Genomic DNA, 11,500 nt, shown 5'->3' with positions numbered 1-11,500 from the left:
GGGAGGGCCCCTTCCCTCCAGGGGGGATTGTATTACCCCTCTGTGGCTGATCCCAGCCTTCCCTCTCCTCATTCTGTGTTCTGCTGCCTGGACTCTCCCGGGGATCCTTCTTCCCACCCATTGCAGTTTGGCTGGTCCCTAGTCTGCTGGGTACCAGCCCCTGCACAGAGAACTGCTAAGGCCAAGGATTGAGGAGCCAGCAGGCATCCAACTAGGAACTCTTGCCAAGTGTCCTTGGAATGATGTGAATGGGAGAGGCCAGGATGTGCCTTTTGGGTCTGGCCAGGGCTCTCAGAGAACCCCCCTGGTCCCGTGACTGGTGTAGCCCCATGTCCCATGACTGACGGGTGTTCCCGCTTCTTGCAGGCTCTGCACAACACCTATTTACAGAGGCTGGACGCCATGGTCGGGTGCCTGCTCACTGAGACCCCCACCCCAGCTAAGCTGCAGCACCTCTTGGAGGTGAGTAGAATGGGCCGGTCTGGGCGGAATTTCCCCTTAACCCCGTCAGGGGGCTGCAAAGGAGAGACTAGAAGAGTCCCATTTCCGTTGTGTCCTCCCAGCTTGAACCCAAGCCGCCCCACGTTCCCAGAGCTGTCAGTGCAGTGCAATGTTGGGACCCTTACGCCTCCTGGGGCGGGGGCGCAGGGGAGCAGAGGAAGGAGCTGGGACTCTCAGCCAGAGCTCTGCACGGTTGCATTAAGCACTAACAGTGAAAACCAGGCCTGGCTGGGGCCTGAGAGACTGAAACCAACACCTGTGAGATGCAGGACATGGGACCCTGAGAAAAGTCACTGGCTCCTTTCTAGGGAGACCCTGAGATACAGGAGGAGCCTCAGGGAATCAGCTCTTCTGTCCTAGGTGTAGTAACGGGAAACAGAGACGGTGTTGCAGTGAGGCGTCCTGGTATAGTCCCAGACCGCTGCTTTTATTCTCTTTCTTACAGACTGGTTCTCAGCATTACATGATTGACATCACACAGGTTACTTATTACTATATGATTGATACACCTGTTTACTTCATTCTGATTGGTAAAGGCTGGTTCTCATCACTGGCTTCACCGGGCCATTGTCTAGTGACTAATGATAGCATAACAGAAAGTGCATACTATACTGTTCTAATGAACAGTTCAATGCAGATACAGTGTGGCTTGCCAGCACTTGTACCTACATCTCACCCTTTTTGTTTTGTTAACATGACTAATACTTACGAGGGCCCTGGGTTAGTCCACGGACAGCCCTTAATGAAGAGAGAAACTAATGAGGGGACGCACTGAATGCCACAGCAAAACAGCACGAGTAACAGTACAGTGAATCCCCCAAAGGTGACAAGCTGATGCAACCACCCACTGTTAGGAAGCCATGAGGAGAGCCAATCCCACCATCCCCCGAAGGGGTCTGGATTGTATCTGATTTGATCTGTTAAATTTTTAATTATCTTGAGTTGATTTTCAACTGAATGATGATGATCAGAAATATTAAAGCAACACATATCATTAACCTTTTCACATCCATAATGATGCAGCATAAGTAAATAATCTATAGCCGCTCCAATACATGTTCAGCTTACTGTGATAAAGCTTTGACTTGTCCCCAAGTTATGGCAACGTTGGGTGTGCCACGCTTTCGGGCCTTGTCAATCTTGTCCACCCTATCCGTCAGGGTTAGACTGAAGTCCGGAATGGGATTCTTTAGCCCCTGATGCCAGGCCATCTCTCCACGGCTTCACAAAGCGAGCGGGAACCCACACAGGGCCGGTTTCAGTTGACACTGCTGCGTAGCCCCGGCCCCAGGTGATGAGTGGCACAGGCAGGCTCCACTCTGGTCCTGGCAACTTGCGATATATCACCTTCGGCGCCGGAAGGGGCTCGGTCTGTCTATAATGGCGCTGGGCTCTAGATAAAAACTGATTATTAAACAAGGTTAAATTTAAATGATTCAGTGTAAACAAGACACGAGCCAGCCATTCTTCCTTATCTGGCAAGGATAGGGGCACTCCTCCTTTTTGTTTTTGTTTAGTAAGGGCCTCCTTCAGGGTACGGTTAGCCCGCTCAACAATGGCCTGACCCCGGGAATTATAAGGAATGCCGAATTTGTGGAGAATGCCCCACCGGGCACAAAATGCGGCCATGGCGGAGGAACAGTAAGCAGGGCCATTGTCGGTTTTCAACTCAGCGGGGCTGCCCATTACCGCAAAACTGCGAATCAAGTGATTACAAACATGTTTGGTAGCCTCCCCTTTTTGGGCAGTTACCCAAGTGTAACCAGAAAACGTGTCGACGACAACATGCAGGTATTTCCAAGGGGAGAAAGGGGGAAAAAGGGTGACATCCATCTGCCAAAGTTGATTGGCTCCGAGACCACGGGGATTTACCCCTATGGGAGGACCCTGTGGGTTAAGGGTGCATTGAGGACATTGTTGAACAATACCTCGAGCATCAGAAAGAGGGATCTGAAATTGTTTAGCCAATGCCTTGGCATTTTGATGATGTAGGGCATGACTTTCTATAGGAGTACAAGGGAATGCCCTAAGTTGGGCATCCGCCTGGGCATTGCCTTCTGTCAACATGCCAGGGAAAGGTTGGTGGCTTCGAATATGAGCAATAAAAAACTGATCGGTACGGGAATGAATGAGATGTTGCAATGCTAAAAACAAAGCTAGCAAATTTTTATCTAGTGCTGGTGATACATAACTGCCACTAATATTTGAAACAACATTGGCTACATATAAACTATCAGTAATAATATTAAACGGTTGCATAGAAAAACGATTAAAGGCTAAAATTACTGCAGCCAGCTCAACACGCTGGGCGGAGCTTTGGGGTAGGGTAAACAGAGAACACCAGTGGGTAGTAGATGGGTCACACCAAGAGAGAACCCCACGGTGTGGACTTCCGTCCGTAAATACTGTAAGCACATCTGGCAGCGGGGTTGGGGAGAGTAAATAGCAAAAGTTAAGGGGTATTCGCTGCATCATGCTGAAACGGGGGTCCTTCAAAGTGTGACAGGAGAAGACCCCAGTAAAGGCTGAGCATGCACACTGAACCTCGGGGTTAGTTTCACAAAGAGTTTGCCATAAATGCAAGGGGATCGGAAGTACTATTTCAACGGGATCAATGCCTAAAAGGACCCATGCTCGCTGGCGTCCCTTGGTGATAAGGGAGGCAAGCATGGAGGGAAGGGGAGTAAGGGTATTTGCTGGGGTGTGGGCGAGATAAAGCCATTCAAGGATTCGTACCGGCCCAGCCTCTGGTGCTTGAAAGAGGGTGGCACAAGGTTGGGTTACCCCTTGAAGACAAGCGAGACGTGGAGGCTCGTTGTCCACGGCACGATCCACCCACACCTTTGCAAGTGACTGATTTACCTGCTGAATGGCATCAAATTGTGTTTTCATGAGAGAAATGATATCGGAGGGGTGACGCCCCTGCCGAAGAGCATCAAATAACGGACTTAACATGTCGGTATCAAGACGATAATAGGGACGTACCCAATTAATTATGCCGAGAACTTGCTGAAGGGTAACATAATTAATGTTGGTTTCCAAAGCAATTTGCGGGATAATCGGAATGGAATAAGCGGCCATCATTTTGTGGCCCAGATAAAGGAAAGGTTCTATACATTGTACCTTTTCTGGGGCTATTTGAAGGCCGTATTCCTGGAGCATATTTTGCAAGTCAGTTTGCCATGAAGGAGGGAGTTCTGGTCCTGCTATGAGGATATCATCCATATAATGATAAACCTTAAGCATAGGGTACCGTTTGCAAAAAGGTAAGAGAGACTGATTTACGTAGTATTGACAGAGGGTGGGGCTGTTTAGCATACCTTGGGGAAGAACTTTCCAATGGTAGCGTTCTATTGGTTGACTATTATTCAAAACAGGGATAGTAAAGGCAAAATACTTTCGATCACGGGGGAGGAGAGGAATAGAGAAAAAACAATCCTTAAGATCGATTACTGCTAACTGATAATCATGTGGTATAACATTCGGATTCGGGGTCCCACATTGAAGGGCTCCCATAGGTTCCATAATTTTGTTTATAGCTCGGAGATCATGTAATAATCGCCAGCGGCCAGATTTTTTCTTAATAACAAAGACCGGAGTATTATATGGGCTAGTAGTAGGCTCAACATGTCCCTCGGTTAACTGTTCCTGAACTAATTCCTTAAGGGCTATTAATTTTTCCTGAGGGAGTGGCCATTGCTCAACCCACACTGGGACGTGGGTTTTCCATTCCAGGGGGAGGGCAGTGTGTGAAGAGCATTGACGTGTCATGGCACAACTAGGGAGGCTCCCAGCTGAGACAATAAGTCTCGCCCCCAGAGATTAATGTCAATTGGCAAAATGCACGGACGAATTTTTGCAACCTCTCGCCCCTCCTCACTATCCCATACTGAGAGCCAATTGGTGCTTTGTCGGGAAGATTGTGGGCCCCCCACTCCCCAAACAGAGGGGGAAACTTCGGAAGGCCAGGAAGGGTCCCAATGCTTTTGTGCAACTACTGAAACATCCGCTCCAGTGTCTAGCAACCCATAGAGCTCCTTACCGTTGATGATATACTTACGGGTCGGCTTGTGGGTTCGAATGTGTTGTAATACTGCAGCAATCTGTGGATGAAAAAGGAGACCTTGCTCCAGATTAACGCGAGTAGAAACAAATCCGCCGGCACGACTCGCTTGGCTGGGTCCGGCCGGCGCTGTGTAAGGTAAGATTAGCAGTTGAGCTCAAGAGTCCCCTGCCTTTAATTTGAGGGGAAGGTGACTCCAAATTTGAACATAGATAATGCCGGTGTAATTAGAATCGATGACTCCAGGCACAATCATAATAGACTGACTACTGGCAGATGAGCGAGGCAAAATTAACCCAAATGTGTCTGGGGGAAGCGGACCAGAAAGCTGCGTAGGCATGAGGAGTACGTCACCAGGGAGAGGGGATTGCATATCTACTGCATTAATAAGATCCAAACCAGCACTGCCTTTTGTGGCTGGTCGAGCAGCTGTGGCAGGCAAAGCTCCCTCCTTTAAACCGGGGCTGGAGGGGGGGCCCGGTCGAAAGTTTCCCGAATTATCTGGGGTTGAGGAGCGACATTGATTAGCCCAATGATATCCTTTATTACATTTTGGGCACTTTTTAGAAGGACGGTCCCCGGTGGTGTTTGTTCCGCCCTTATGAGCACCACCTCCTGGGGCCCTGCACTCCTTTTTGAAGTGTCCAGGTCGCTGGCAGTTAAAGCAGTTACCTGTAGGTTTGTTACCTTGACGGATTGCTCCCGCCAACAGTGCCATAGCGTGGGTCTGAGTGCCTACTTCGGCACATGCCTGCAACATGTCAGCGAGTGTGTAATTAGGGCGGTGAATGATAGTTTGGAGAATTTTCCGACAGTCAGCATTGGACTGCTCATACGCTAAGCGTAAAAGGAGTTCCGTCTGAGCGTCCGGATTGTCAATTTGGCGTTGAACAGCCTCCTTGAGGCGATCAACGAAATGATGATAAGGTTCCGTAGCTTGTTGTTTAACATTTGTGAATGATCGAAGGGGCTTGCCAGAGGCTGGAACACGCCTAAAGGCTCTATGAATGCACATTGCCGTGCGGTGAAAAGATTCCATGGGCAATATAGATTGTTGTTCTATGGTGGCAAAAGCTCCTGTCCCATATATTTGCTCAGCAGTATTCTGCGCGTTACCGAGTGCTAGGGCTGCCAACCTAAACTCATTATCCCATACCACGTACTGTGCAGGGGAAAGGATCATACGAAATAGATGTTTCCAATCCTCCGGGATCATAGTATAACTATTAGCGATCCCTTCTATCATACCCTGCACATAAGTGGAACGCAGCCCAGACTCACGTACCGCTTTGTTAAGTTCCCTAAGAATAGAGTACGGGAGGGTGGAGTGCCGAGCTACCACTTCACCTGCCTCATTGGGAGGGTCATAAGACAGGGGAAACATCAAAGGGATTTCTCCCTCCCATTCTTCCAATAAGGGTCCTGCCCGCTCGCCAGCGCCGCAAGGGCGGCACAGACAGCACCCTGATGAAGGGACTTCTGCCCCAGGGTGTCCACCACTGGTGTAGAAGTTTTTGGTGCTAAAAAAGGGGCTGGAGGGAGCACTCGGGGATAGCCGGGAGGTGCCTCCACCGAGAGCAAGGGAGGTGCGGAGGGGGACGCCTCTTTTCGTAATCTCCCCACCGCAGCTGAACAGTGCTGCCACAACAGAATATGTTGGATCTCGGCTCGAGGTTCCCTAAACAATGCCTCTCCGATCTTTATCCAATCGGAGTGATCTAGGGAGCCTCGGTTCGAGTACCATGGGCACTTATACTCAATCACTCGGAGCAATTCCTCCAAGTGCCGTAACGATACTGCAGTACACCCGTCCTGTTTGATAAGTTTCAATAACTCCTTTGCATGATCTTTTTGCTCAATAGATAAATCCCCCCCCCATACTCACGAGGGAGCGCGTTGCGCTGTGGTGCACCAAGGCTAAGCCAGCCGATGAGTCGGGGGTCCTGTGTCTGGATCACGTCGGGGTCACCAGATGTAGTAACGGGAAACAGAGACGGTGTTGCAGTGAGGCGTCCTGGTATAGTCCCAGACCGCTGCTTTTATTCTCTTTCTTACAGACTGGTTCTCAGCATTACATGATTGACATCACACAGGTTACTTATTACTATATGATTGATACACCTGTTTACTTCATTCTGATTGGTAAAGGCTGGTTCTCATCACTGGCTTCACCGGGCCATTGTCTAGTGACTAATGATAGCATAACAGAAAGTGCATACTATACTGTTCTAATGAACGGTTCAATGCAGATACAGTGTGGCTTGCCAGCACTTGTACCTACACCTAGGGACACTGCAGTTCCTGTCCTCACGGCCACTCCATCCATCCTACCAAGGCTTCTGCAGCTGGGGTCTGGGGTCCAGGACATGTGCCTTGATCCTGATGTGCTGTTCATGGATCAGAGCACATGATCTGAGGGTTCAGAGCAAATAGACCAGCCCCAAGACCGACCATTGTCCCAGCCTGGCGAGACAATGACAGCTTGTGCCCAGTGGAGGACAGGACCAAACAGCTCAGCTTCCGCCATGCTGTCCCACGTCTGTGCTTCTTGGCACAGCAGCAGGGGCTGGACACTCTGGAGCCCCACTTCTCCAAAGTGGCCACGCCATCAGGGGCTCATTCACCTGCACATCTACCAAAGTGATCTATGCCATCATGTGCCAGCAATGCCTCTCTGCCATAGGTACATTGGCCAAACCGGACAGTCTCTATGCAAAAGAATAAATGGACACAAATCTGACATCAGGAATCATAACATTCAAAACCCAGTAGGAGAACACTTCAGCCTCTCTAACCACTCAGTGACAGACTTGAAAGTGGCAATTTTGCAACAAAAAAACTTCAAAAACAGACTCCAAAGAGAGACTGCTGAACTTGAATTAATATGCAAATTAGATAAAATTAACTTAGTTTTAAACAGAGACTGGGAATGGTTGGGTCATTGCACTAATTGAATCTATTTATCCACGTTAAGTGTCCTCACACCTTCTGTGGGTCATCTTGATTATCACTTCAAAGGTTTTTTTCTCCTGCTGATGATTGCTCATCTCAGTTGATTGGCCTCTTAGAGTTGGTATGGCTACTTCCACCTTTTCACGGTCTCTGTATGTATAAATATCTTCTTTCTGTGTTCCATTCTATGCATCCGCTGAAGTGAGCTGTTAGCCAGTGAGTGGCCCATCGAACGGACACTTAATTCACAATGGACCATGGGAGGCACCCATCTACACTGAACGGACTTTTCTGTGAATGTTCTATCTGACGTATCCTGCAAAGTATCCATCCTGCAATGACTGAGCAAAATGGGGCATGGACAGGGACTTGCCCATGTGACTCCAAGCTCCCATCTTTCACCTGTGATTTTCCACTAGCTGTGCTGAGGACTTTGAAACAATGGGTTTCCCTTCATATGGCAGAAGTTAAAAGAGGCCCTGGAAACATCTCCACTGTGCCTCTAGCCTGCTCCAGCCTCTTTCCTGCTCAAACATCTGGACTATGGACTTATACTAATGGGAGCATCTAACCAAGGGAGAGGCACTTCCAGTGACTTGGAAGCACCCAAAACTTATCAAGCCAGCAGTTTATTCTATCACTGCTATAAGCCTGAACCAAGAACTTTGCAATTATTGTATTTGATTCCTTTAACCAATTTTAATTCTCACCTTTCTTTCTTTCTTTCTTTCTTTCTTTCTTTCTTTCTTTCTTTCTTTCTTTCTTTCTTTTTATAAATAAACCTTTAGCATTTAGATACTGAAGGATTGGCATCAATGTGATTTTGGGGAAATATCTAAGTTATATATTGACCTGGGTGGGCGGCTGGTCCTGTGAGATCAGATATAGCCTCTTAGGGTATGTCTTCACTCCCCGCCAGATCGGCGGGTAGCAATCGATTTCTCAGAGTTCGATATATCGCGTCTCATCTAGATGCGATATCGAAAACCCGAACACGCTCCTTTCGACTCCGGAACTCCACCAGAGTGAGTGGCGGTAGCGGAGTCGACGGGGGAGCCGTGGACGTCGATCCCGCGCCGTGAGGATGGGTAAGTAATTCTAGCTAAGGTACTTCGACTTCAGCTACGCTATTCACGTAGCTGAAGTTGCGTACCTTAGATCGACCCCCCCTCCACCTAGTGTAGACCAGGCCTTAGTTGAAGACATTGATTTTAAAGAACCACTCATTTCTCAGTCTAGTGTTTTTGGTGGTAATACAAGGACTGGAATTCCCAAGGAAACTGCTTTCATGACTTCTTGTTAGCTGGTGTGGTGAAGCAGAAGTTTCCTTTGCAGGTTGAAGGGGAAAGGACGGACATTACTCATCTAATCGTAATCACACTGAGACGCTGAAGGAAGCAGAGCGAGGATGTGCTACTAGCAGTAATCCAGCCCAATGGGGAGGAGTTAAATATAAAGAAGAGGGTCATGTGGAGAACAGGGTTTGCTCTCAGAGCTTTGGAGAGAAAAGAAATCTGCCACTTTTTCTCTGTGAACTCCGTTTGCTTTTCTTGTTCCTTTCCGTTACAGTAAAGATACAGAGAATGGAAGTGGTTAAACTTCTCCCGAGGCAATGAATCACTTGGCTTGGTTTCCTCTCATCATTGCCAGTGCAGACAGGAGGGACAGGATTTGTTTTAAACGAGTCATGGACAGTTGATATTTTCATTGTTTTCTTTCTAAGCATTTAGCTTGGGGTCAGCCTCAGAGCCCAGTTAGTACTGAGGAGAATTAATCATTAAAGGGCAAAACCCTTCCTTAATGCAGAGTTAAGATTGGCTGGAGCAATATCAGCCCCTTGCAGAACCTCTGCAGCCGCAAAACTCAAACTTCTGAAAAGCAGGAGACGCAGTTACAGTTGCCTGCACCACCTTCATCCTGTCCTCTGTCAGCAGCGTCCCTTTAAAACACACACATATACTCTACCAACACCCTGCTGGCTGAAATCTACAAACTGTTCACTACCTTTTACAGCCCTTCCAACCAGAGCTCCAACCCCATCTTGGCCTGACAAGGCCCAACCCCTGGGCAAATCAGACTGGGGTAAGGATTGGGCGGGGCCATGAGAGTGGCTGCAGAGCAAGACCCCTGACCCCTACTCAGATCAGCCCCACCTCACTGATCTCTCCTCACTCAGACACACTGCACCCTCCCCAAATTCCTGAAAGCCTGGGTAGGGAGCTTATTTTCCTTGTGATGGTCTGAGCTCTCCCTCCCCACCCGGCCGCAGCTGGAGCTAAGATAGATGCCCCCTCCATTGCTCCCCTTTGGGAAACACACTGTTAATTTAGACAAATCTGATAAGGCTCAGACGTCCAATGTCTGATCTCCGTTCACATTCTCCACAGTTCCAGCCCTTGTTGCTTATTGAAAGAAATGACTCAATATCCCAGTTTCATGTTTTATTAACATGAACAAATACAACCAAGAACATACATCGCTAAGGCTAAACGACTAGCTAATGAAAGGTTAAACAATACAGTGATAAAGTTCAGGTCAAATCAGTAAATCAACGAGTTAACTAGGATATTGCGTTGGAATCAAGTCATCAATTTAGTCAAACCATCAGAAGAATACAGCAGAAAATCAACCCTTATAAATCCTAGAACAGCAACCCAAGGAGGCAGGTGCATATTTAGTGGTACCAAAACCCCAATCAGAGGTTTTCACCCAGGCAGTGCATCCCAAATTTGGAGAGCTGAACATTTCAATACTGAAACCAAATTATTGCTTATATTTAGCCCACAGCCTCAAAGTGAATTAGTTTTCTCCTTAGATTTCACTATTGCATCACTAATAATAGAAAAAGGAAAATAAATGGCAAAGATTATGAGGGGTTGGATCTCTGCAGCTCTTTGGCTTTGGAGTCACATGGAGCAGGACCTGTAGCTGCAGTTGAGGAACCAGGTACTGGCATAGCTGGCCCAGCACTTCGGGCTAGCAGGCTTTTCAGGTACAGGAGACTAGTGCAGGCTGCACAGCCTGTCACTGTTGTGCTTCATTCCCCAGAGGATCAGTCCTGGGATCCTGGAAGTCAGTCTCCCTTAGATGACTTACATAAGAACACAAGACAGGTCATACTAGGTCAAACCAATGGGCCATCTAGCCCAGTGTGCTGCCTGAGAGTGACCAGTGCCAGATGCTTCAGAGAGAATGAACAGAACACGCTTGTTGAGCTGAAAGCTGAAGGACTCCCACCCTTACCTTTTACTTTATCGTTGTAGATTCCAGCTTACCCCATCTTACCACACCTCCTGCGAGGTGTCTGGGCAAATCAGGTGTGAACCAATCCTTCGATACAGACATGTCCCACTCTAGATGAAGTGAGGCAGAGTTTGGGCCAACGTCAGTTTGGAAGAGCCCGACTGAGCCCGGCAGTTTTCTCAAAGTATCTGCTGCCGTAAACCGCATGCAGTGTGGACGTGTGAACGCCAAAGGTATCAAACGTGAAAGAAACAAAGGCCAGTTACGGGGAGGTTTCCGTGGCCAGGCCTGAGGGGTAAGCAGCTGGGCTCTAACAGCTGCCTCCTCAAAAGGAAAAACGGTCTCAGCACCCATAAAAATAACTGGTTGCAAAAATCAATCATCCTGCATCCATCACCATTTTAAATTCTGACCTCTTCCGCCCAATGTCTCTTTGTTTAGCAAACAAGCAAATTGGGGACTCTGTGGCTGTTACCCTCTAACTCAGTAGAAGGTTACACATCTTGACTCAAGCAATTTTCCTCTTCACAGAATATTTATTTTAAAGTTTATCAAAATAAATTCCATTTGAAAGAGAAATAATTACAGTCTACACTGGGGCTCTATTTTCATACATGCTATTTCTCCCACATGTTCCCCCGCTCTAATTCCTTTGGAGTGAGGTTTTACTTTTCAGGATTAGCCACCATTTCCAATATAGTAGGAGGGGCGGGAGAGAACTAGAAGAAAACCTGAATTATA

The 11,500-nt window shown here is 47.9% G+C and overlaps 1 long non-coding RNA gene across 1 annotated transcript; it reads right to left on the bottom strand.

The window, feature by feature from the left end:
* Positions 1 to 1,356: 1,356 nt before the first annotated feature.
* Positions 1,357 to 6,840, bottom strand: LOC120385006. The gene is made up of 3 exons (XR_005589200.1): positions 6,450 to 6,840; positions 4,562 to 4,604; positions 1,357 to 1,905 (listed from the first exon to the last, which is right to left on the bottom strand). It is a non-coding gene; the product is annotated as an uncharacterized LOC120385006 (long non-coding RNA).
* Between the last annotated feature and the right edge of the window lie 4,660 nt (positions 6,841 to 11,500).

The sequence above is a fragment of the Mauremys reevesii genome, linkage group 17, assembly GCF_016161935.1.
Source record: "Mauremys reevesii isolate NIE-2019 linkage group 17, ASM1616193v1, whole genome shotgun sequence".
Taxonomy (NCBI): domain Eukaryota; kingdom Metazoa; phylum Chordata; order Testudines; family Geoemydidae; genus Mauremys; species Mauremys reevesii.
This window is presented reverse-complemented; position numbering and strand designations above follow the sequence as displayed.